Raw genomic sequence first — 26,643 nt, 5'->3', positions numbered from 1 at the left:
GACTACGGCAGGGCCGACTTCTCATTCCTTAGAATATACTTTTGCTGGAAGGTCCAAATATAACTTGTATGTAATATTGAACTGATCTTATTCTACACCCAAATAAACGACGTGCCGCAGAAACCTATATTCTCAGAAAAAAATGATAAAGCTAGATTGTTTTTATAAAACGAAGTATAAGACAATATTTTTAAGCGACATGAATCATTTATCCGCTAAACAACTATAGTTGTACTAAGAAATTTAAAAATTTCTGTCGAATTATGACTTTTTTTCTTTCTTTTTTGTTAGGGAACGGAGTGGAGGTCCGTACCCGGTGGACCACTTCCGCCAATGCACTCCTGGTTCCAAAAACATATGATTCAATCATTCTTTCTCTCAGTTAAAAATTAAAAAAAAAAAAATCAACTTACGCAAGGCATCACGGATGAGTCTGGCAATACTTGAATTGTTCGTTTTCTCCAGTTCTTTACATAGTATCAAGTGAGGCGAACCTGGTTCATTTGAATCTAGCTTTCCAATAACATTTCCTAGATATCTACCGCATGAATCGGTAGTTTAATCAACTGCTAACTATATTGGAAAATCAGCCATGTCTTCTCGTGTCTTCTGTAAAAGCCTATAAAGAAAACGTTTAAAAGTCAGTTAATAAATAAGCCGTTTCAACTAAAAGTTACTCATAGCAAATCAAAATTCTGCTCAAAATCGTTAGCTGCAGTGCTCTCCTTCTTCATGGAGCATTTTTAGTTGCAGACTAATTTCATGTAGTAAAATTTTCGGTACTACTTCCGAGACCATGTAAAAAAGTATTACGTTCCACACACATATAATTCACCATTTTTCCTGAAAGTATGCCACTCTAGAACACTTTTTTTGTTAATAAACAAACAAACGAAAGAAAAGAACAAAACAGTTACGTGAAATTTCTGGTGAGATAAAAGATTTCAAATATCAATTACATGAATTATTCGGACCGTGGGGCAGAGTCCCATAGGTGCAAGGTTGTAAGCAGGGTAATATATGATATACCTGGAACGGTACTTCCCGAGCAGGCAGAGGCCCATTGTTTACTTAGTTTTCATTAACATATATCATCTATTTAATATCGCTGGTAACGGAGTCTGTAGCTTACCTATAAATAACTATAAATTTCAATTAAATATCAACAGACATCTTGAGTAATAAAATGTGACGGATGGATGCAATATTGATTGTTAACGTTTGCTGCTCTTGCGCAATCATGTAGCGGATGATTTTTGCATGTGGGATTTTCATTAGGGCGGAGTGTTTAAAATGTTAAGTAGTTCGTTTTAATGTAAAGTGAAATAAAAATAATTAGTTTGTAACCGGCTAGAGGTCGGGGTCACTGTTCGGGCAGCTATTTATTTGTAATCGACCGAAGGTCGAGTCGCTGTTCGGGCGGACATTTATTTGTAACCGCCTGTAGTTCTGTCGCTGTCCGTGGCTCGTGGTATTACCAATAAGTATACTCCTGATACTTTAACTTACCTGGACAGGACGATGAAGGACCTCTCCAAGAAAAGGTTACAAACTGTTTCCAAATCGCTCGTCGGTTTCAATAATATGAGCATTAGGCGCCGAGAGGTTCGGGTGTCTCGTCTCGAAAACCTCACGGACGAACAGACGGTCATCCAGACCATAACGCACACAAACATCACTCATACAAACAACGAAAACACACTGAATTAATTGACACTAGACTTATTTATTAGAACACTATTTTGAAAAAGAAATAGCGAAGAGGAATGGATACAACACTGAACACTGGATAAATATAATAATTTTCGTCGCTGAAATCACACTTTGACTTTTCAGTGCGCGATAGCCCTTTAAATATATAAAATTATGATTCGGATTACACTGTAAATGCTTCTCTCACACCATTGCCACACTTGGGGGATTAGCACTTGGGGAAAGTTGTCTGGATCGTCCCACGGTGAATCCAGGTGTTACGCTGAACAGTCCTGCAGCGTAAAGGTGAATCTTCAGCAAATGATCAAAAAGAAGATCTCCACAGTAGAATACTTATATTGGAGGGCGCGTATATAACTTTTTAAACGCACAAGGTCTGCGGACCTGGGATTTCACTAGTTGGGGCTAGCCGTACGAAATCGTCCTTCACCGGCTAAATAGCTTGTGCCCCTTCACAGTAAGTTGTATCTGAAGCTCGACGCGATGCGCGTAGTTACGGCTTCCAGACCTGGAGTAAAACTCTTCGAGCATCCAAGCTCAAGCTACGGATTGCAATGGTCAACAGAAAAGTGTTGGCAGTTCATTTCAAAAATTACTCAGTTAACTCACCTGTATGCACATACAAACAGAATATAGAAAACAATTTATGTTAATTTCAGCCAACTGCCTATAATGCACTAGACACGGCGATAACACTGGCGTGAGAAAGTACAGATAACGAACTACGAAAATTGTGAGGCTGGTGCCACTTTGGCTACTGGGACATCTGGTCAGCCCGTATTTCTCTAATCTATTGTAATGTTTCCATAAGCGATTAACGAAAGCACTTAATTCAGTTCCAAATAACTGCAGAATATATACTGTGCATATAATGAGTCAGGGAGAAACACTGAAATGGTTAGTCACTAACTGAAATGTTCTCAGCAAAAGCAATGTTTAAATATATATATGAAAAAACGATGAAAGACTTCTTTGTCCAATTGTGTGGGAAAGAAGCAATTCCCACCAAAGAAAGAACTTATGTGCGTTGCAGAATAAAGTATAAATTGAAAATAATAATCACAGTCTTTACGAAATATACAGAGTGTCCACAAAAAATCCTTCTATAACCTGGTAGCGGTTATAAGTTACTTTGGGCAAAAATTATAAGTGTTAAAGGGTAATTCTAGTTGTCAAATGAAATAATGTAGCCCCATTAAATGCAAATTTTAATTTGTGATTGAACTAATTACTTGGAGTGGCCTTGTGGTATGTACGTATAGCCACGGAATGAGCTTTATGCATTAATGGTAAGCATGTTGATGGTACAGGAATATTCTCGAAAAGCTATTCACATACGAGAAGTAGGCGGATGCTCTTAGCAATTAGTTTGGCAGGAGCGCACCAGAGGGGCCAGAGCAGAAGCGAGGTCGTTTACAACGGCTCACTATAAGTCACAGTACCAGCTCCGGAGCCATCGATGGATTTGGGGGAGATACTACGTGCCATCGCATAGAGTAGCGTAGAATAGACATTTGTAAAGTAACATAGATTAAAGAAGAAAATAAGCGTACAGTAAGGGTATCATCAACGAATAGGACATGTTGAAGTAGAGTAGTATAGAACGATTAAGAAGTAACAGAGTACAGTAAAGTTTCCTAGTAAACTATAGAACAAGATAGAGTAAAAGAGCAAAGAATGAAAAAGTGTAGATTAGCGTAGAATGAAGTGCTGTAGTGTAAATTAGAATAGGCTGCCAAACAAGAGAACACATACTCATGAAGTATGAAATTCTTTTAGCAGGAAATGCACTATTACTGCCTTAGAATGTGTTTCTTAAGAGAGAAGTTGCATTAATGGATGCAGATCGACTTTAGGAGGGCTGGGTATAATTACAGCGTGTGACATACGACATAAGAACTGCAATTATAAAACACGATTTAACTTTAAAAGACAAAACAACTTGTGCTAGGTGGCCACTAAAAGCACGAATGCTATATAACCAAGTCGGGACAGGAGCGCCACAGGGGAGCCCGAGCGGCAAAGAGGGGTTGCGTCCGTAGGGAACAGACGCATTAGCGACGGTGGGTATGTGCGTTCACGAATATTTACTTTCAATATTATCTTCTGCATGCGTGGAGATTCCATATCCTTGTATTATGTGTATTATTGGTTCATTCTTATTTAGGGAGAGGGGTAACATGGTACATCATTGGTTGTCAACATGTCATGTTACCATTCTTTCATTAATAAGATACCTATAATACATATAACAAAAGGATATGGGATCTCCACGTGCTCCAGAATAACCACACCTGCGTTGTAAAGTATTACCATGAGCAGCTGCCTCTATAGCCCACTCATAAGGGAGGCTCTGACATGCACACGTCTTTTTTACTAATTATGTTTACTTAGTGAAATGAAATTGGCTGCCTGCGTCCTATTTTGTTTACTTAATGCAGATGCGTTAATACTAGCAACGGCATTTGTGTACAACTTGAAACTTACAATTAGAACTTACCTCAACAAATTTCGTCCAGATATTTTTTTTCTTTAGAGCGAACTCATCGAGGAATTTTCTCTGGCAATACTTGAAAAGGAATTCTTCTTCACTTTTTGCTTGGTAAATGGTGCCTTTAAAGTCTGAGGACTAAAAGTGATCTTTTGTTTGATTCTTATGTGTGTATCTGTTTTAATATGTTGAGCAATTTGAAACTCCTCTCCGCATGCTACCTGGAATTAAGAAAGAAATAAACACTTATAGCAATTATATTGACAGCTATTTATAATGCATATTGTTGAGATCTTTAAGTACGAAGTTTCTACAAGAAGTATTGCCAACAGATGACGAGAAGAGCCCTAAAACAGGGGTGGCGGGGAAAGGTCAACGACACGGTCAAGTCCATTTTCGGTTTTTAAGGTGTGGTCTATACTTAGATGTCGTCTGCTATTCCGGGTAAAGTTATCTGTGTGCTATTCCGTGGTGTCATTTGAAACGCGCGTTGTGCTTTGTGTTTCGTGCTTAGTTTCGTTGTGTTTTTCGAATTAGTGTGTTTTTAATATTATAATATACTGTGTTTTAGTGTAATGGCGAGCTCAAGGAAGAAAGGCGCGACTATTCATAGTGATTGTCGAGAAATAATAAGCAATATTGTTGAATTCTGTGACCGCGAATCAAGAGAGAAACAGTTTTTAGTACCTCTTGGTCAAGCCACAAAACGTGCTTCTAGAGCTACAGGTTTGTCTGAATCAACTATAAAAAGAATTCGCAAGGAGTCTCTTACACGGAAAATGCATTCTCCGACACGAAAATTGATTTCTCCCGGTAAACACAGAAAAAGACCCGATCACAGAAATGTCATTGTAGACGATTTTGATTTGTGTGTTATAAGAAATGCTGTGATTGAAATGTACGTGTCAGATCACATTGTACCAACGTGTGCTAAGCTTTTAACTGTAGTGCGGCAAAAAATTCATTTTCCTTGGAAAATAGACTCACTGCGCAAGGTATTGAGACAGTGTGGTTTCATTTGGAAGAGATGTAACAATAGGAGAAAGGTGTTGATTGAAAGACCAGATATTGTAACGTGGAGGAGTAAATATTTAAGAGCTGTCAAGAGATATCGGGGAGAAAATCGCGCTCTGATATATCTTGATGAAACTGGAGTCGACAGCAACATTACAACAAAGAAGTGTTGGCAGTCGGACGATGTCGTAGGGGTCCATGCGAATGCTAGTTCTGCATATCGACTCATAGTTGTGCATGCAGGAAGCATTAATGGATTTGTGCCGAACGCGTGTCTTATATATAAGGCAGGTAGTAGTACAGGTGATTATCACGGTCAAATGAATGGTGAGAATTTCCAGAAGTGGGTTAGAGAAAAACTTATCCCAAATATTCCTCCTCAGTCTGTCATAGTAATGGATAACCAGTGGCGAAGGGTGGTAAGAGGCCCTGAGGCCCGGCCTACCCATTTACGTTCAGAAATTATAATTTATACAAGTTTAATTAATTAATTTTCTTTGCACAGAATGCATGATATTTTTTAAGTTGATAAAAATGCTCGATAAAGAAATCCTGGTTGGCACCACTGCTGGGAGGCTCACCGAGCAGTGTCTCAGGCGGCAGTAGAACTACCGCCAAGCTACTAAGAAAATCCCGCGAGAGAACGTGTTGGAAATGACGTTTTCTTCTCCAGCGTACAACCTGCGAAAGAGACCGGCCTCAGCGTTTATTGACTTTCGTTTCTACCTACTAGTTTCTCTCGAGACCTTCGATTTCGATTCGATATATCAAACAAATAAAGAGCAAGATAACGTGGGCTCCATTCCGTTCCAACTTTGCTTAATTTTGCGGACTCTAAAGCAACGCAAAAACTGGAACAAGAAATTCTAAAGGCGCTATGCCTATTATCGCAAACTAATGTCCCTTTATTCCTTTGCGTTGGCGCAAACCTGTACGAAATCAGACTCGTTGAGTTCATTAGAAAGAGCGTGTGTTTTTAAATATTGTGAGTGTTTTTTTTTCTTACATTTGCAAAAGTGAATGAGAGAAAATGTCAGTAAGTGGAGAATATGAATATACGTAATATAATTCCTATTAAAGAACCTTCAATGTCAGTGGTCTTTTGAAAATTAATGTGTTATTAATGAACGAAGACTTACGCCTGTGTATGAAAATAGAACAAACAGAGGGCAAGAGAGTTCTGCATGCATTGGTACAATACAGTATATATATTTGTAGTTGTTGAAATAAAGAGCAGTGTATAAAAATATTTAAGTCTGATTCTGTTTTTAAAGGGGAATTAAGTGACACAAAAATATCTTGATTGAATGCTTGTCATGTGTTTTGAACAATTAAAGACAAAATTTTGCAAGCAGAGTTTGTTTCAGTACATGTAGACTAAACAACATATGTTTCTTGTGAAGCGCAGATAATGTGATAGTCCATCTTCCCCACCCGATCACGTCAATTAAAACAATTAAATTGCATTATGGCGAATTAAGGTAATGTATGAGTCACATACGTCATTATGAAAATTGAGATCCGGATCGAATAAGTGCTGTCGATGAACTACAATTGCATTAAATTTATGTGAATTCGTCTTCTTGTATTTTTGTAGTAAAATATTTATGTCCAATCTGTTTCATTTTACTATTATTATTATTATTATTATTATTATTATTAGTAGTAGTAGTAGTAGTAGTAGTAGAACATTGGGCCTACCCTACTGAAACTATCACCCTTCGCCACTGTGGATAACGCTCCTTACCATTCAGTACAAACAGAAAAAGTTCCTTCGGGCTATAGCTTGAAAACCGATATGCTTTCCTGGCTAAAATCTCGACAAATTAGCTGTGATAAAACCATGAGGAAGGCGGAATTAAACGCTATAATTCAAGCCAACAAACCTCGTGAGAAAACGTATCGTGTGGACAAATTACTTGAAGAACATGGCCATACAGTGCTTCGTCTTCCCCCGTACTCGTGTGATTTGAACCCGATAGAACTTGCGTGGGCCAAGGTGAAAAAATATATACGTGACCATAACACGACAGGGTCACTTTCATTCACAGCACTCCAGGAACTTACCTCAATTGCAATATCATCATGCACTTCAGAAGATTGGAAGGGTTTCTGTCAGCATGTCGAAAAAATAGAAAAACAGTATTGGGAGCGGGACGGCTTGATGGAAGATGAGGTAGAAAAAATTTTGATTTCGTTTGGAGGAACAGAAGATAGCGACAGTGAGCCGTCAGATGATTCGGATGGTGCATTCGAGGGTGAAACAGATGATGACAGTGACGAATTGGCACAGCCGTTATCACAATAAAGGGTAAGTACCCTATTCATTTCGTTTTGTGTCTAATTTTTGTTGTACTTGTTATACTTGCGTTGCAACGATATTCCTTGGTAAAACATGAAGGTGGACGTTAGGGATACGCACAAGACAGGATTTGAGGCTATCTCGACTCGAAAATATGTCGTGAAAGTGATATCTCGTCTCAAAAAATAAATATGTTTCTCTGTCTCGACTCGAATTTTTTTGACAAAAATTCTGTCTCGTCTCGTCTCGAGCGAAACCCTAGTGGACGTTACTTAAATGGAATCGCAGGTATCGCTATTCATCATCGACTCCGAAAAAACTGTGGAATCGACAGTATCATTTCTCTCTCGGGTATAAGTGACATTTGTACCAAGTTGATTGGAATTTCTCGAAACCAATGCTGGCACATGCACACATACACACACACATACACACGCGGATACATCATATGATCAAGAGGGAAGCTAGACTGTATATAGTCTTCAAATTGTCCAGTAAAGGATAAAATCAACTGCCATTTATGCCGTGTAAATTTTGAGGTAAAGGGAGAGCGTACTATAGCCTCTATAGTTCCTTTGGATCCGCCTATATGTGTATATATACATATATACGACATATCAATCACTCATATTTGTAAAATACATATTTAAATACAGAACTTATACGTTGCGCGCAAGAAAACGAATGTATTAATTAGATAGCATGAGAACTCGTATAGGGAACGACTTGCCGAAACCCCCGTGCGAAAAGTGGGTGAGCCCATACCTACGTCACACTATTTCTGCTAGGGCTCTTCTCGTCATCCGTCCACTGTAGTCTAGTCTTTGTGCCAACATGTGTTTGTGTGTCACATGTTGTTTGAACATTTCTGACGACCGAAGGATGGACAAGAAAGACGCTTCCATCTCTTTAGTAACCGAATAAGTGAGTTTCGTTTCACAGTCCAAAACTACAGTAAATTTCCAGACTATATAAATTCTAAACTAAACCCAGAAATAACAGTTGATTTACAACTTTCGGTTGTAATAAAGGAATAAGGTCAGAGATGAAACTTATTCTTGGGACGATAAATCGATATCAAAAAGCCATTTCCCGATATCTATTTCGGTTTTTGATCCATGCAAACAATATTGAAACCAGAAGTAGCAGTAAATTTCTACCACATCCAGTTTCAGTAGAGAGATAGGTGTGGAGACGATATATTATCTTGAAACGCTGAATCGATTCCCGAAAAACACTTGTCGCTAGGTATTACCGTTTTCGATTTATGGCTATGAATGCCGAAACCAGAAGAGGTCCATCTCTAACACTTCCAGTTTAGATAGAAACTTGTCGGAGGCGATAGAACCTATTCTTGGGACGCTGAATCGACTCCCGAAAACAGTTTGTCGATATCTCATGCCATTTTTGCTTAATACTTGTTTACAGAGGGACGGACGTAGCTGTTCTATAAAACTTCCAATACTTATAAATAGCATAGGTTGGACGGACATAGCCGTTCTATAAGACTTCCTATACTTATGAACAGCATAGGTTGGACGGACATATTCGTTCTATAAGACTTCCGATACTTATGCATAGCATAGTTCGGAAGTCTAATAACTATGAACTGGTAGTATTTGCAGTGTGCGAATTAACCGCTTTTGCCAGAGAAGGGGTGGGGGCGGAAATAAGTCCTAAATTTTATCATTTTTTAGTATTAGACTTCCAAACTGTGCTACACATAAGAAGCATTAGTCGAACTCTTAGTATGGCGCTAAAAACGACTCTACATAGAGTCCAATAAGTTTAAACACAGTACATAATATTTATATACAGGGTATTAAATAAATGTTTCACAATATGTTGGGAACAGATTCCTCATATCAAAACACGAAAAAAGTTCATATGGGTCTGTGCTCAAAAGTGGATATATTCGGAGTTATAGGGCGTCGAAAACGTGAAATAAGTGAAATTTAAAAGTTCATAGCTCCACTGTTTCGTAACTTTAAAATAGAGCGAGATTTGTTGCTAATTTGAATAATTATTATAGAATATTGCTTATTGTTTATCCTCGGTAGAAAGACACTACTATTTTAGATGCATTTTGATTATTATTGAAACATGTTATATAGAGAAGAAAGTTACAAACTAATAAATATAGAAATTAAAAATTTTAACAATTTACGAATGTCATGGATGGTTTGATGGTATAGGCTGAGGTCCATACTGGCTAGATTTCAATTTTAGTGGCCGACCATGTTGTTTTGACTGACTGTCAAAATCACTGACCAAATAACTGACCCTTTGTTTAGTTTAAATACCCTGTTTTTGGCTTTTCACCTGTATAAGTTCCTTACTTTGTATTTTGACATTTTACTTTTATTTTTAGATTTCACTTCCTTGAAAGTGCGTTGACGGAACCTCAGCCTGTTTGTTTCTTTTATTTTTGATTTTAAAAGTTTTTAATATACATTGATGAGTTGAACTTACATTACACCACTACTATGAGACCTATCGTAGTCGGGTCAAGGCATCACTGAGGAATTGGTATGTGAACTATTCAAATATCCATATTTAAGAATGTTCCAGTACTTGCACATCAACTTTTAGAGAGGTGAGTGAAGACTGATCAAGTACTCCCAAACAGCCATTCTAAAATATGATTCTGCAAGTATCGGAGGCAAGTACAAAGAGACGCCACGAACCTAACTCAAAAACCATCCCGACAAAAGGAACACTTTCTCTGTGTATGTGTGTGTATCTGAAGAAAGAACAGCCTCTGCGTCGTTTTTCTGAGCTTAATTGTTGAATTTTCCGCTGTGGTAAAATTCTCATTTCGCTCAACTTGACAAATAATAAAATATAAAGTTTGTCCAACAATGAGCGGGGAATTCAAAGAAAAGCAGTAAACTCTAAAGTTTCCATATAGCCTCTCTCCGAAATTAAACGCATAGATCTAGTATTTCCTATTCGAAGTCATTTTCGCTTCTAGTTTAGTAGTGACGGAGTTCATGTTCTTTGTAGTCGAGGAACAGGAAGCGCAGTTTGTTTGGAAGTGCGGGAGTCTCATAGAGACATGCCCCTTCGTCTCATAGAGACAGTAATCTTTTGTCAGTGTAGATCTTCAAGAATTATTGGTCTCGGCTATTCTTTCCATCCTTGTGAAAAATGGCGAAAAACAGTGACGGTGTTCGATATAGTACTTTTAAGAACTGGAAAACCTATTTGGATCCACGTGGTGTTTGGTTAAACTGTGAATTACGAGGAGAAAATGTGAAATTGGTGTAGTGTGATCTGTGTCCCAAGAATTAAAACTTTCTTCGTGGAATCCGTAATTTTAACTCTTCCTTTATTGACGAAAAAAAAAAAAAAAAATGCGTGAAGCATTCAAAATCTGAAATGCATGCCATGTCAGTAAATAACACAAAGAAACCAAAATCTGCTCAAGATTTTCTTTGGAAGACTCCAGTAGGGCGAGCTATCACCCGTAAGCGATGTGACATTAAAACGCGTAGAGAAACTTATTGTCATTGTGCACAAGAAGAGATTGGATTTAATACATTTTCTAAGCTGATAGAGCTTGAAAACCGCCATGGTGTTGATTTAGGTGATACCATAACGTGAATAAATGCGAAGAATTTACTTATTGTATCGCAGAAGACATGATAAATAACCTAAAAGGTAGCTTGGTAAATGTTAAATATATGACTATTTGTTGTGATGGGTCCACAGAAGTTAGTGAAACTGAAATTTTTTTTCTTTTTTTTCGTTGATAGTGAGAGTTGCAAGGTGGAATTCAAGTACTTGAAAATAGCTGAATTTCCCTGTAGTTTGCTGTAGGAAATCTAAATTTAATAACAAAGACTCCTACAGAGTTCGGAATCGAAAATTATGGTAATAAACTTGTTGGGTTTTTGGCAGATCCGTTAATCTGGGCTCTAGAAAGGGTGTAGCGACAGAATTGAAAAAAAAAAAAATGCCCATGGTCGCTTGCTTACAGTCCACTGCCTCGGTTACCGCTTAGGATTGAGTATTAAGGACTGTGTCAAATCGACCTACCTTTCAGAAATACTTAGTTCCTCACAGGAAATGCAAGACTTTTACCGCAAAAGCCCCACTCATTTAGCTTTGTTTCAGAAGATGGCTGTATTAATAGGGGATGGAAATTGTTCAGTGCCACTGATCAGGGTAGAGGAAGTGCGATGGGTTTCTCACAAAAAGCAGACCCTGGATCTTCTGATCAAAAACTATGGGGTAATTGTGAATCAGCTCGAGACATTTGCTACTCAAAATTCATCTCATCAAATGTTCTAAATTAGTACGGTTGGTTCGAAAACTTAAATCGGCAAAGTTTATCATGTGAGTACTATTTTTTAAAGAAATACTGAATCACTTTTGTAAATTCTCTCATGCGTTGCAAAGGGATGATATTGACATGTTATACGCTATGGCCCTTCACAAATGTTTATACCTCTCTAAATGATATGAAATACGGTACTTTCTCTTAGCCTCTTTAGATTTTGAAACAGTTGAAGGGGCCTCCGAATCAGACAATTTGAAACTTGAAGCGATAGCGCTGACAAATCCTAATATATAATATATATTAACATCTATATAATAATAATAATAATAATAATAATAATAATAATAATAATAGTCATGAATAATATCCAATAAATACGAAACTAATTCACAATTCCATTGATAATGTGTGGACTTGTGAAGTACTTTCGCATTTATTGGACTTCTCTTATGAATCTATAATTACTTATATTCAAAAACCTGGACGCTTGAGGAGCTGACAACATTAAGGGCGAACTTGCATTTATCAATGCTCATTTCAACTCAATTAAAGAGATCATAATGAGGTTAGAAAACCGGGGGTTAGAACTTTCTAGTGTATTTGAGCTGTTTGAGTCAATAACGAAACAGACCCCATCAGGACCAGTTATACATATTTGTTCGAAAAGCAAAGTCAATAGTGGCAAAAAAAATCCTGGCCTAAAATTCTTGTGTCATGTAAATAACGTGCTCCTGGGAACACGAATTTCCAGAATTATCGGCAGGTAACACTGCTTCTTTGAAATACTGTCCCTCAACGACTTGTGACATGGAAAGAACATTTTCGACCTACAGGAATGTTTTGACTGACAAAGGCATTTTTTTTTCGAAAAAATATCGAAAAATACATACTTTTATATTGTAACATGAATGCATCATAGTTATACAAGTATATGTACTTCAAGTATTTTTTTACTAAGATGTAATAAAATTTCCCATTTAACTTTAGCTTTTCATTGGTGCAAATTTACCCTTTTTAGTGCATATTTCCTTATTTTCCGTGCATGTTTTCGTGATTTTTAGCGCGTATTTTGCTGTTTTTTTTCTTTTAGTACAAATCAGTCCCGTAATAACATAAGTGAAACAAACGGGACAATGCGCATACAAAGTACCGTACAACCGGGACCTTGTAAGTCTCAAATACCATGATCGCCATATGAACAGGGTTCCTACTGATGTGGAGAAATCTATTTCCCTGAACTTTTGCAGAACTTCCATGACAGGTGTCAGATGACGTTGACGCATAAATAAATTAAGGAATAAATAACGGTGAATATTTACATATCTGAACATTTATTCTACAGAGAATTGCTCATACGAAAATTGCACTTACCTCCCATAAACATCTGAGCAACGTCCCATACTGTCATCATTAATATCTACTCATAAACGAGAAAAACAGCAGTAAAAACCAAATAGTTATTATAATGGTTGGCTAAGCTGAAATTGGTGTACAATTAATGTTAGAAAAAAGTATATTTTATAAAATTTCCCTGATCTCCAGTCTTTCCCTGAGCTTCCCTGACCTGGACCATTTTCCCTGACCAGGAACCCTGATGAAGCACTTGAAGCACGTAGGAACCAGGGATTGAAAATTTGACTTTTTTCAAAAGGGTTTTATTCCGAAAAAGTAATTAGCTAAGCCTCACATCCAATCACGTATATGGTTTCCCACAGGCGTGAAGGTCATATTCACGGCAGCAGTTTGACATCACAAACCGTTCCAGCGACATGAGAAAATGGGTATACATTTTTATACCGTTTACAATATTTTATTGGTGGGAAATATTGTCCCATAAAATTTATCTAAAGCGATAATTGCTTTTTTTTTCTCCAATAGTATTAGAGCCATAGATTTTGGTTGTTGTAATTGCAAGTATTTGCATTTCGTAATTTTAAGCAGTGTCGCTTCTTTTCTTTCTTTCATTTTTCTTTTCTTTTCTTTTTTTTTTTTAACTTCCGGAACAATTTCAGATATCAAATTGCTGTAAACGACATGTTTTTTTTCATGTTTTTTTTTTTTTACATTTTATTTTATTTATTTTTGGTATTTGGGAACTATATAAGTTTTGGATGTGATACTTACCTAAGGTTTCTTTCCGGAATACCCCCTTCTTAAATAGACAATCAAATTTTCAATTTTATATCACTTTTTCCTACTGATTTTAAATACCGGTACATCGTATCATGACTATAGTATCTGACAAGAAAGTACTTTGTATATGCATTGCCTAAACCGTCTCAATTGCGTTGTTACTGTTGTAGAGGCCTCCGAAATTTCGATGTTTGTGATACTCTAGCATCTTTAGTTTGTAACGCTTAAAAAAAAAAAAAAAAGAAGAAGAAGAAGAAGAAATCTTTGAGATTAACGTCCCACCATTACGTCCTTTACGCTAAGGGAGACGATGATTAAGGCAAGTGAATAATGGAAGAACTGGTAGAATGAGAAACGGGGAGAAAACGGGGGTACCCTGAGAAAACCCACGGGCACAATATTATCCATCATAAACTTATTTGGACGGGGATCGAACCAGGGACCCCATGCAGCAGAGGTAAGACCTTCACCATTGAGTCACCGTGCCTCCAACGCTGAATAACAAATGTGGCTTTATAAGTTTTAGTTTTCGTGTCGTTCTGGAATATGTAATAATCAGGTGAAGTTATTGAAACAATAAAACTTATGTTGTATAAGCAACACTTATCTGATGGTATTGAAGAGTATGTCAAATAATTTTCTCTATCGATGCTTGCATCAGACAAGATTTCAGCTTGTGTAACTCATAACGGTTCATACGTATCCTAGTTCAACGTTATTCTCAGATTTTGTGACCTCAATTTAATATTCTCCGACATCATGCAATGATGAAATTTTGCAAAGCGACGTAAGTTGAATGACAATACGATGCGCCACTGTTACTTCTGTTATTAATACTGCTCTCTGCTCATTACATTTCCTATTTCTCATGCAACCAAAAACTAAAACATTACGACGTGCAGAAGATCTTTGTAAACTACTTTTCAGGTTGTGAAAGTAATACAAATTTTGAGATCCGGTAGAGTGTAAAAATATCTTACAAGTAAAAACATGGTTGCTGCACATCACAAGATGCAAAATTCCCTGACTTTCCCAGGTTTTCCTGGTCCAATGCGTAGAACTTCCACCGTTACTATGTCAGAAAAATGTTACTTATAATTCTCCAGCATTCTAATTATACAGAAAGAACCATAATTTTGCACCAAACATCTAAAATAAGATTTTGAGTGAACACACTTTGATGTAAAAATGTTCATGTAATAAAACAAACAACTTACTTTTTTCCCTTTCTTCCAACGGTTTTCTTGCCGGCCATATAATTATTTAACACAGAATACTTTTTTGAGAAGTTTTAGTTTTATGATTTTACTAGGTATTACTCGAGAAGACGGTTCTACCAAATTTTGACACATTTCTTACATTTACAGGTTAGATTAGAGATTTGTATTTCTTTTAGCAGGGCATGCACTAAATGAGGAGCTCCACTACTTGGAGATTGACTTCAAGAGGGCTCAGTATGAATATAGTGTGGGAATATGACATGAAAAATACAGTGCATAAAACACGAACCAACTTGTGCTAGGTGGCCACTAAAAAGCACGAATGCTATCTAATCGAGTCAGGGCAGGAGCGCCCGAGCGGTAGCGAGGAGGTGCGTCCGTAGGGAACCTGGGGTAAACACAAACGAGGATAGTGAAAGAGACATACAGTACTTTCACTATCACTTCAAATTCATTTCAATATGCTGGGCACTGACCATAATTACATATATTCCACTCTCATTTCTTCACGAAAAATGTTTCACATGGTATTTTACCTATAAATTTTCTATTTGGTAGAACCATCTCCTCGCGTGAACCCTTTTATTGCCGTCACACTTAAAACATTAATTTTGTACTGCACTATACGTCACTAAGGAACTGCACCTCTTCTCTCCACATTTCTCTCCAGCACACATGAAACTGTTTTAACATCAATAAAACACACACAAAAAAGAGAGAAAAAAAAAGAAAATAAAAGAACTGAATATTAATGTTTAAGATTTTTGTAATTTGCGAATATGGTCTTCAAATACCAGTGCTTCTTTCTTCATTTCAGCAACCAATTTCCACTTCTTTTCTTCCAAATTCTTCATTAGTTCACTTCTTCGTTTCTCCGCCATCATAGTTTTCTCATGTTTGTGTCCTTCCTGTTTCTCTCTGCTCACGGTTTTCGCGACATCTCGCTCGGATATTTCTCACATAATGGATAATATCCTTTGTGATTTCTACCTTCTCAACATTACCAGTATTCTTTATTCTTTCCCATACCAGCCATTGTGATTTGTAAGTGGATAATTTCGATCCACTTACTTGTAATAAATTAACTGTATCTGGTTTAAATATAGATATATATAATCTAATAGTTTTAAGTTCATTAAAATTCCAGGCCTGGATAATTATTTAGGTGCTTATATATTTATATAGTTTATAATGTTTATATAATTTGTATAACTTATCTGTATATAATTTGTATCATATTTATCATATTTTTTTATATAGCATTAGAGAGATTGCCTTTAAAGATTTTCTGCTTAGATAGATACACTGTTACATTTGCTTCCATAGTTTAAGAATCGGATACGTGCTTGTTAACTGTTAGAACTTCATGGGGGAAGGTTGGTAGTGTCGGTTTTTTCAAATTTTCAACGAACTTTCTTTATTTTAGCTAGAGATCTTTTCGTTTTTGGATGCTGCCACGTGTGAGCCGAATCGTATATATACCGAGCTGTTTCGCTTGGTAGGGGTTCTTCTGACGCTCTGGACCACATGGTTACGTTCGACCGACGGTCCTAATGTCTGTTGGATCAACCAAGTTTCTTTTTTTTTTAAGCTATGCTGTTTAAGGCTGGCAGGTTAGGATGGTCTCTCGGAATGACCAAGGATAGGGAGTAGGTTTTTCTTTCGCAAATAACTAAAGAATAGTTTTCTGGGGAGAATTCTTTTTTGTTTAATAGGTTAATTTTAATCACGTCGATGACGTAGGGATATCTATTAAATAGGTTTTTATATTTTGAGATACGTTTTAATCTCTTGGATAGGTCTATTTAAGAATTCTAATTTCGAGCTCCAATGGTTTTGGGTTCGAGGCCCCTCTGGAATGAGAACTTTGTTTCTCAAGTTAAAGTTTATTGTTTTCCTTTTTGATTCCCTGATCCTAATCCTGTGTTAGTGATTATCTCTTGAAAAAGAGATAAGTTTCTGGTCTCTTTTAGAGCGAGACCTTATTTAGGGCAAGGCCTATTTTTGGTGGCCAGTTTATTATCTCGAAGAGAGAGACTTGGTTAGGGCAAGGTCCACAGCACGGGCCAGTTTATGGTCTCATGAAAGAGACTTATTTCTCACCTTAACTTAACCTTTCACCTTGTTTTGTTATTTAGCCAGGGTTTCCTTTTCACAGGTTCTCTAGAGTTCTGGAGACCTGTGTAGATAGGCCAAGCATTTTCTTTGATTCAAGGAATTGCTTTTAAAGTTAAGGCAGAGTGGAGCTGTTCCGTTAGAGAGGATAGAGAAACTTATGCCACAGAACCCTTATAAATTAGAGCATAAACTAGCATGTGTTCGTATCTAAGTAGGGAGTGATGGGTTCCGAGTTCGATCCCTCACGGGTAAAGTTTCCAGAGTCCTGAGAGAGAACTCTTTTGCTGCTTCTCGTAGAAAAATTTTTACTTTTTTGCTCATATCTAGTATACGAATAAAATATTAAAGAAAGCCTAAGTAATGTTTCGTTCTTTAAAACAAAAATTTCCCTGTGCCCGGATGTAATAAGAATAATATTAATCATACCCTAGACAATTAAGTTTTTTTGAGAGAAGCCAGTGAAGAAGGATTAATTAGACTTAATCCTTAGTTTTTTTATCTATGTAGTATATTGTTCTTACAGTTCAGTTTGAAGAAGACTGTGGGATAGAGAGGAATTAAAAGGTTTTTGTGCCAAAGTAGTATTAGTGATACTACTTAGTAGTGGCGTATATATAGAGTTTGAGAGAAAGAGTTATATTTTTTTTTTTATACTACATATTCTTGAGGTAAATTTCCAATTAAGCAATTTTTACTTACTGAAGAACCTCTCTCTACGGCAGCATTACCATGCGAAAGTACGAAAATCTTTTTAAGGAATGACATGAGTTCTGATTCAGAAGATACAATAACACTTTTCCAGAATGTGTTAAGTTGGATTGCCCTTGAGTACGGTAGTTATTCGCCCCTCCAAGAAACACTGGATCTGAACACAGAATTTTAAATTTTCTTTCTACTGGATCAGCGAACATTCTAGAAATCCACTTGCTTTCAACAAACATCTCAAGGCAAGAACAAAGTCGTTTCATAGCAATTTCTGGGTTTCTACATATTACATTAGCAGGGCTTGAAAAATCTTGCTTGTAAGTACTAGCCAACCAAATAATCTACTAATCAGGCCATTTTGGCAGTCAGAGCGTTTATACTTGCCAAATATAAAAAAGTACTTGTCACTGGCAAGCAGGTGAGTGGACTTGTCAAGCAATATAGGCCTACATTGGGATCACAAAACGACAGATTTCTGTTGAATTGAAATTTGAAAACAGTCGTTTGAAATAAGTTTGTGCAAAATGACTGCAGACATTTCAGACAGTTTTGCTTGAAAAGGAGTATATCTTTCGAGAAAACATTCTCTACTTGTTTAATACTATCACGAACACCAACCATATCACAAGTTAACACTTTTTGCACTAACCAAGTTCTTCGAATCTGTTATATTAATCTTAGCGACATTTGTAGTTTTAAACAGTACATCATGTTTAACAAATCTATTCATTGCAGATGTCATTATTTGATAATTCTGAAAAAAAGAAAGGAATCATGAGGTGTTCGGCCTGAAATTTCCTTAAAAATGGTTCAACTTCAGAAGCAAGCAGTTTTAAAAACGCTAATTTTGGACAAATCGTGTTATATATATACTAGCTGAATATATCCATTCTTCGCAGGGGGCTGTATTTGGAAGCCAACGCCTATGGAAGTATCATCATTCATTTCAGCGACCGCGAAAGCTACGGGTTTTACACTAATATCGGTCATTTTCGATTATTTTTACATGTCCCGGTATCCCCCCCTGTACCCAGGCTCGCATACAATGGTAGCTGAATTTGCAAGTCATCGCTAATGGAAGTGTCACCACTGATATCAGCGACCGCGAAAACTATGGATTTGACACTAATACTGGTCATTTTCTACTACTTTTACTTGTCCCGGTAAACGCCCCCCTGAAACTCTCACTGGTTCGAATTTTGACAAAAACGATTCGCCTTGGTCTGGGGCCTGGACCAAGGTATCCGTGACCAAAATTTGGTAATTCTCGGTCAAATTGTCTGGTCCCCAGGCCGGTCCGGTACCCCCCCCCTCCCGAGACTCCCGAAATTGAATGAAATTGAAAAAAAAAAAGCTTCGTCTTGATCTGGTGCCTGGACCAAGGTACCCCTGACCAAAATCTGGTAACTGTCGGTCCACTCCTCTGGTCCCCTGGCCGCACACAGACAGAAACAACAAACTCTTTATTTTTATTTTTATTAGATAGATTAGATACTTTCGTAGCTTGAAGATTTTCGTTCTTTCTTCTCTCTCTTAAGTATTTCAACATACTTATTAAGTTCTTAAGAATTTCTAATGCTCTATCAGCAACTTGAGTCTTTTCAACCCAACGTATGGTGTAAAATTTCTTTGGAAATTTCGTTGAACCAGTAAAGGACACAATCTGCTCTTCTTGCTGGTACGTTTTTAAATACATTATATAAAACTCTTAGAAAGTCTACGATAATTCCACTCGGTAGATTTTATGGTCGTTTTAGTCACGCTGTGTAGACCACACGTTCCAAACTCTAAGACAACTGGGCCACCATCTATATACTTAAGTTCCCAAAAAAACTTAACATTACCATTTCGTTCATCCATGAAGACCTGCAAAAGACGTCTCAAGTGAAAAGACTGAAGCTTACCTTTGAGCGCGACTAATAAATCTGTTACTGTAGAATGTCCTAAGAACAATGATCCAAAACACTTACTAACAACTTACTCTTCCTTGTTACTCCAAACTCTAACTATAAAGCTCATTTGTTCAGTTTGGCTTACTTTATTTAAATTTTCATCGAATGAAATACTAAAACAATCACTATTATATATAGCTGGTTCCAATAAATAACCGGATAAGTCTACTTTTATTTTTAGTTTTTTTAGTTTTTTTTTTTTTTTTTTTTTGAAAATTGAGATTTTCCAGGTATAAGTTTCTTTTGGTGAATTCTACATTGTGTAGAAGCGGCTAAGGCAAATTCATAAAATTGAGGAAGTTACAGCACTTGGTTATGTCAAAATTAACCAGGTAACTGCTGTAAAATTTACCTTTAAACTGCTCTCCTGTAAAATTTACTTTTCCTGACTTAGCCAGTTATTCACTGGAACCAGCCATATATATATAATAGTGATTGTTTTAGTATTTCCAGTAATGGAATAACCAGCCATTATTAAATATATATACAGGGTGGTAAGAAACTATTTGAAAAAACTTCGGTAGCTGATTCCCGACACCGAAACCAGCAAAAAAGTTCTGTGGATCTTTGGTCAGTGAGGGATAGTTTCGGCGATATAAGGTGCAGAAAGCGTGGAAAAATGAACTTCAGAGGGCTGTAATTCGAAAACAATGCAACGTACGGAGTGCGGTTTAGAACATGACACTCGAAATCATGCCTGCTTGATTGAAAAATGTATGTTTCAAACCTCCGCAAGTTGTCTGCGAGGGATTCCTCAAAGGAACGTGGGGATTACTCGCCAGTTTACAATTATTGACGTCCAGGCCAAACCGCTTAAGCTGAAAATTAAAATTTGGAAAGTTCATAGGATTTGTAACTGTAACATTTTACTTTGACTCGGACACTGACTTCAATCGGTTCTTATAGGGTGGAACTGTTTGTACCTTTAATGCTGTCACATGGTATATAGTCACTTTTCACACAAATTTATTGATAAAAAAGTGATTTACTCACATTACGAAACATAGCTGAGTGAATGAAGGGAGTTACAAGCCCCGGAAGGCCCGTTTTATTCCACCCTTACCTACATGATAACATCACGTGACATTACGTCAGGATCGGGTGGTGTAACTTCCTAAACTGCTCCGGAAACTGGGTCAGATGAATCGGTTACGGTTACTGTCCGAGTGAAAGTAAAAACTGGCCTTTGTAACGTACGAGAGGGTACAACTACGGAATGATTTTTGGAAATTCAACGAGGAAGGAAACTTGGTATTTGAACTGAAATTCGGCATGCTTGCAGGTTTATTAGGTGCGAAGCCTTACGCCAGTCGTGTGGGGCAGGCCCGTTGCTATTCTGTGCTCAAGCACAGGGCGGCAGAGTTTAGGGGACGGCAAAATTTTGGATTTTTTAAAAGATTAACAATAAAGTAATATTTAAAAGTAACAACTCGCTGAGTCTCGCGCCACTGCGAGAAAATATGTTAATGTGCTTAATTTGCTTTAATTACAGTAGTTTCTAATTAACTCAACTGATTATTTTTAAAAAGACATCCTCTCCCACCCATAACCCAACTGGTGAGGATGAACTTGAACATCATGAAACTTGATACCGTTAAACTCAGCGATTTCGAAACTATGAATTCAACACTAATATCTGTCGTTTTCGATTACTTTTAAAATCTCTCCACCTCCCTGGGGAGTGGAGTATGACCTCAAAGTTGAATTGGATTAAAACTGTCACTATTCATCTCAGCGACCCCAAAGACTGTGAATTCAACTTTAATATTAGTTGTTTTCGGGGGGGGAGGGAATAGACTTGTGCGGGGGTGGCAAATTATTTTGAGCACAGGGGTGCACAATATATAAATACGGGCCTGGTGTGGGGATAACGTTTATTATCATATAATGTTCAAACCTGAGAATCCCGGAAGATAAGAGACATGAAACTTGATATTTGAACTGGAATTCAGTATGGTTATAGGTTTTTGAGGTGCAAAGCTCTAAGCCAAACAAGAAATTTAGGAATGATCCAAAAAATGTATCAAAAGATTGCGACCTTAGCCAATAATTAGTTTTTGGATCAGGGGCCACAAAAGTTTGGAACGGCCCCTAAATTGAGTTTTTGTATTTTTTACGAAATAAGCACATCATACTGAGTTAAGTTATAGTTTGGGTTTGGCTACACTATATGTAAGTTCTCCAGATATAAGGCGTGAAAGAAAATGTTTGATTGAATGACATATATTGAATTTTTTGGATCAGGGGCCACAAAATGTTTGAACGATCCGTAAATCCAATTTTCATACTTTTTACGGAATAAGCACACCATACTGAGTAAATTGTTAGTTTCGGTTACGCTACACTTTATGTAGTCTCAAAATATAGGGCGTACCAGAAAATGCTTGATACTATGAAATATATTGAATTTTGTGGACCACGAGCCATACAATTTTTAAAAGGTCCCTAAATCGGGTTTTCATATTTTTTTTACGGAATAAGCACATCATACTGAGTAAATTGTTATTTTGTTTTGGCTACACTGTACGAATTTCTCCAGATGTAAGGTGTAAAAGAAAATGTTTGAATGTATGAAATATATTAAATTTTGTGGATCAGGGGCGATAAAACTTTTGAACGGTCCTTAAATCGAGTTTTCGTATTTTTTACGGAATAAGCACATTATTCTGAGTAAATTGTTAGTTTTGGTTTGGCTACACTATATGTAGTTCTCGAGATATAAGGCCTACAAGAAAATTTTTGCCTGAAATATATTGGATCTTTTGATCCAATAAAAAGGGGATCTGAGATGGATGCTAACACAATATACAAAAGCAAATATTTAACCTTATACTCTTCCAAAAAGGTTTAAGAATTCCCTGATTTTTCCAGTCGATTTGAAATTCCCTGAATTACCAGGTTTTCCGAGCGCGCAGTAACCATAAAAAATAATCATTTCCTAAAAAGGAAAATATATCGCACGTAGCAAATAATAATAATAATAATAATAATAATAATACTTTTAAAAATCTATTAATGTATAGCTCAGAAGAAAAACATGGGGAGTGCTCTCATATTACGTATTTGTAATCAAAATTGATTGTATGGAAACACACTCACGCTTTTCTTCTTCGTCATGCAAGTAATTTCTTTAAAGACATAATTATTTTTTCCTATTTATTTTATTCTTGGGCCGCGGTGGCTCAGTGGTAGAGCATTCATCTCTGGTGCATGAGGTCCTTGATTCAATCCCCGTTCGCGCCAAGTGAAGTTTGTGGGGGTCAAACCGTGTGCGAGGGTTTTCTCGGAGTTCTCCCGTTTCCTCCCACTTTCTTCATTCCACCATCTCATTCATTTCTCATCATCACCATCTCCTTTAGCCTAGCAGGTATAAGTGTGGGACGTAAACCAAAGATTTCATTTGTTTTATTATTAAAGAATAGTATATTTTTTCTATATTTTGTTTAAAACCTATTTATCAATTAGCTTAAAAGTTTGAAGGGCATATCGCGATAAATGATCATAATTATATAAGCTCAATTATAGTTCATTGGTTATAGTGCAGGAGCCGTACTTCCCATTTAGGGAAGGACGAGAAACGCCATACTTTCAGGAATTATTCATTGACTATCTAGGATGTTAAAAAGTAGGTAATAGACTGAGTTCTTGCCCTTGTACTTAGGGTGTTTAGGTAGTGCAACAGTAAGATGTATCCTCGTGCACGGGAGATGAGAAGTAGCTGTTCTTAACTATTACCAGTTCATTTTTCGTTTTTTTTTTTTTTTTTATTATTTTTTTAAGGTAGCAGAATTACACTCTTTCCACAACCACACCGTATTATCCAACAAATGGTAGTAGCACAACATACCGAAAATTCAACCGTTTAATAGAAAAAAAAAGATACTTACTTATTTATTTTCGTTTCCTTAACATGTAAACTTCTGAAACTCGCTACGTGAAAGTTTTTTTTTTCTTTTTTTTCGACATTTCAAATTTTCGATGTGCAAGTACCGGTAATATTTTTTGCTTATACAATTTATAGTTTCCATCTCTTTCTCTTATGATTATAATTTTTCACCAACAAGCACGAACTTGTGCAGTCACTGCCAAATGCAATAAAAAAACAAACTTAATTCCATTTCTTAGAATTAATGTGAAAACAAAAACTGTCCACGAAAAATGCAAAGGGTGGATGCAAGTGCAAATGTTTGAGAAAGATAAATAATTCTGTACGCTGCTGTACTTTCTTGAACGCTGTTAAACTCTAAATAACAAAAAGCACAAATGGTTTAATTTATAAATGTATATGTAGTTCTTGTAATAGATGACACCAAAGAATTCGCTTCCCTAATTGAAATAATTTTTAACACTCGATTATAACAAAGAACACTTTTCTTTGGCGTTCACTGCTTGGATTTACCACTAGATGGCAGGCCAATTAGTTATTTAGTGGAAGAGCCAGCTGGGTGTGGAGGTCGTCTACTATAAGTACAAGAAACAAATAAATATATCGAATAATAGCGGATTGTAATTTATGTTTTTATTACTTATGAAATTGAGAATTTAATGCTGATTGATTACAGTGAGATATTACATTATCTCAGTAAATTCCTGTTTAAATGTTTTTAATATGCTGAATTATCACTGTTGGGGATTCCCCACTCTGCTTTTATCTTTAATATTATACGCTTTTTCAACTTCCGTTCGTTAGCGGTTCTTTCAAAACAATTTTCAATTGGTTGGTAGCAACGAGCCTATATAATAATAATAATAATAATAATAATAATAATAATAATAATAATAAATTTTATTGCAGAAACATCTGAGAACATCAGATGTATTACAATCGTCAGAAATAGAAGTTGAAAATTTTAGTTACATATATAACATACCATAATATACCATAATATGAAACGTGGAGTTACCGCTTAACGTGAAATCAGATCTACATGAGCTCCTACCGGAATCTAAACAATTCTGTTTCACTGCAATGGTGTAGATTATAATTGGTGATTCAGAGATCCCTCGTGGCTAAGCAGTTAGCGTATCGCTTGTGGTGTGGGAGACTCGGGTTCGATTCCCGACGGGAGCTTACGTGGTTCGAATCCCACATTAATCAGTAGGTCCACGTCTCATAGAGCATCGCTGCTGAAAAGGACGCTAAACTGAACTCACAGTCAAAATAATTGATTATTACACTATAGTTTATAACAAGACTAGTTACGATCCTCATACAGTGGAAGATTTTTTTTTTTTTTTTTTTTTTTTACGAATGCTAATTCAGATTTTGAAAATTTGCCTTTCAAAAGCTGAAAACGCTTAAATAGGTCAGGGAGCATAAGTATAAGCAATGGCATACTCAGAATTTCATCAAATGGGGTTCAAGCACTTTATCTTTTCAAGAAGTAATTTTTGTAAAAAAAAAAAATAATATAACAAAGGTTTATTTTCCCATAAAATCCTGTACAAGGTGGGATTGAAATCCTGAGCCCCCTGGTGTACGTCACTGCTCATGAAATTATGTCACGTAAAAAATAAATAGCGACAAGTGCATAATACATGAATCAAATCATATTTCTAGATTCATGTTTCACTTTTAAACCCTTTAAGCTAAAGGAAAATTTTTGTTTCGGTTTAACGTCTCACAATTATGTCCATTAGGCTAAGAGAGACGATGATTAAGGCAAATGAATGATGATAGAAAAATTGGTGGAATGAGAATGTGGGAGGAAATGGGAATTCCGAGAAAGCGCACATACACGATGTTGTCCACCATAAAGTTATTTGGCAGGGGATCGAACTAGGGACCTGCGCACTAGAAGTAAGTGCTCTACTGCTTAGCCATCGTGCCCTCTATTTAGGCTAATCTTTAAACGCCCACCAGGGATTTGAACGAAATCGAAGACATTCACGTTGGAGCCCCTAATTACCACAGTCAAGATTGATACATTGTTGGAAGGCTTATAGAACATCAAACGAGGTAACATTTGTGACATTTCCCGCCGTATTCCTAGAGGAAAAAGAAGAAACAAAAATTTCTAAAAATTAAAAAAAATAGACTTCGGAGGGCCCTGGCAACCCTTGCATTCACTCTACGCTGACAAAATTATGTTAATGTGCAGGCAAAAGACTTGTGACAGTAATATAAAAAAATTGCACTCATTCCTGCAATACAAAGCGAAATTGGTATGAAAACGCCCTGTATATCCTTTTTTTGAAGGGCTGTTGCAAGCCTTCGCGTTTGTGGCTCTGGGACCCCCATAATAATAACAGAGTTATGATTGATACATCATTGGAAAGCTTGTTGAACACAGAGTCCAACGAGGTAGCCTTTGTGCAATTCCCATCCTATTTGTAGAAGTAGTCTTACGTGGAATCATCCTTAAAATAAATGTAATTTACGTTAAAAAATTGAAACTCAAAAAAATGGCCGAAGTCCCGCGTCCTCCCCCATATAAGCAACAAGTACACATACAAGGTTTTACCTGTAGTGAACTTCTTCATTGCTTCACACACCAATTTTTTATGAGTGTATCCCCAAGGGGGAATGGTCTCCTCCCAGAAATCTGATGTAAAAATTCCCTACTTCCGATTGAGTGCCTATGTACTGCACAACTGTTTAATCTAGTATAGAAATACTCACCTATAGCTGTTGAATTCCACTGTACTATCGTAATACCGTAATAGTAAATCTGAGAATAGATCATTATTACTAAGTATTCTGCCTTTCG

General features: G+C 36.6%; 1 long non-coding RNA gene across 1 annotated transcript; it reads right to left on the bottom strand.

Annotated features, from left to right (window-relative positions):
• Positions 1-440: 440 nt before the first annotated feature.
• Positions 441-24,344, bottom strand: LOC145674294 (uncharacterized). The gene is made up of 3 exons (XR_014128885.1): positions 23,821-24,344; positions 4,214-4,425; positions 441-619 (listed from the first exon to the last, which is right to left on the bottom strand). It is a non-coding gene; the product is annotated as an uncharacterized LOC145674294 (long non-coding RNA).
• Positions 24,345-26,643: the final 2,299 nt, after the last annotated feature.

The sequence above is a fragment of the Thermobia domestica genome, chromosome 17, assembly GCF_964235325.1.
Source record: "Thermobia domestica chromosome 17, izTheDome1.hap1.1, whole genome shotgun sequence".
Classification (NCBI taxonomy): Eukaryota; Metazoa; Arthropoda; class Insecta; order Zygentoma; family Lepismatidae; genus Thermobia; species Thermobia domestica.
This window is presented reverse-complemented; position numbering and strand designations above follow the sequence as displayed.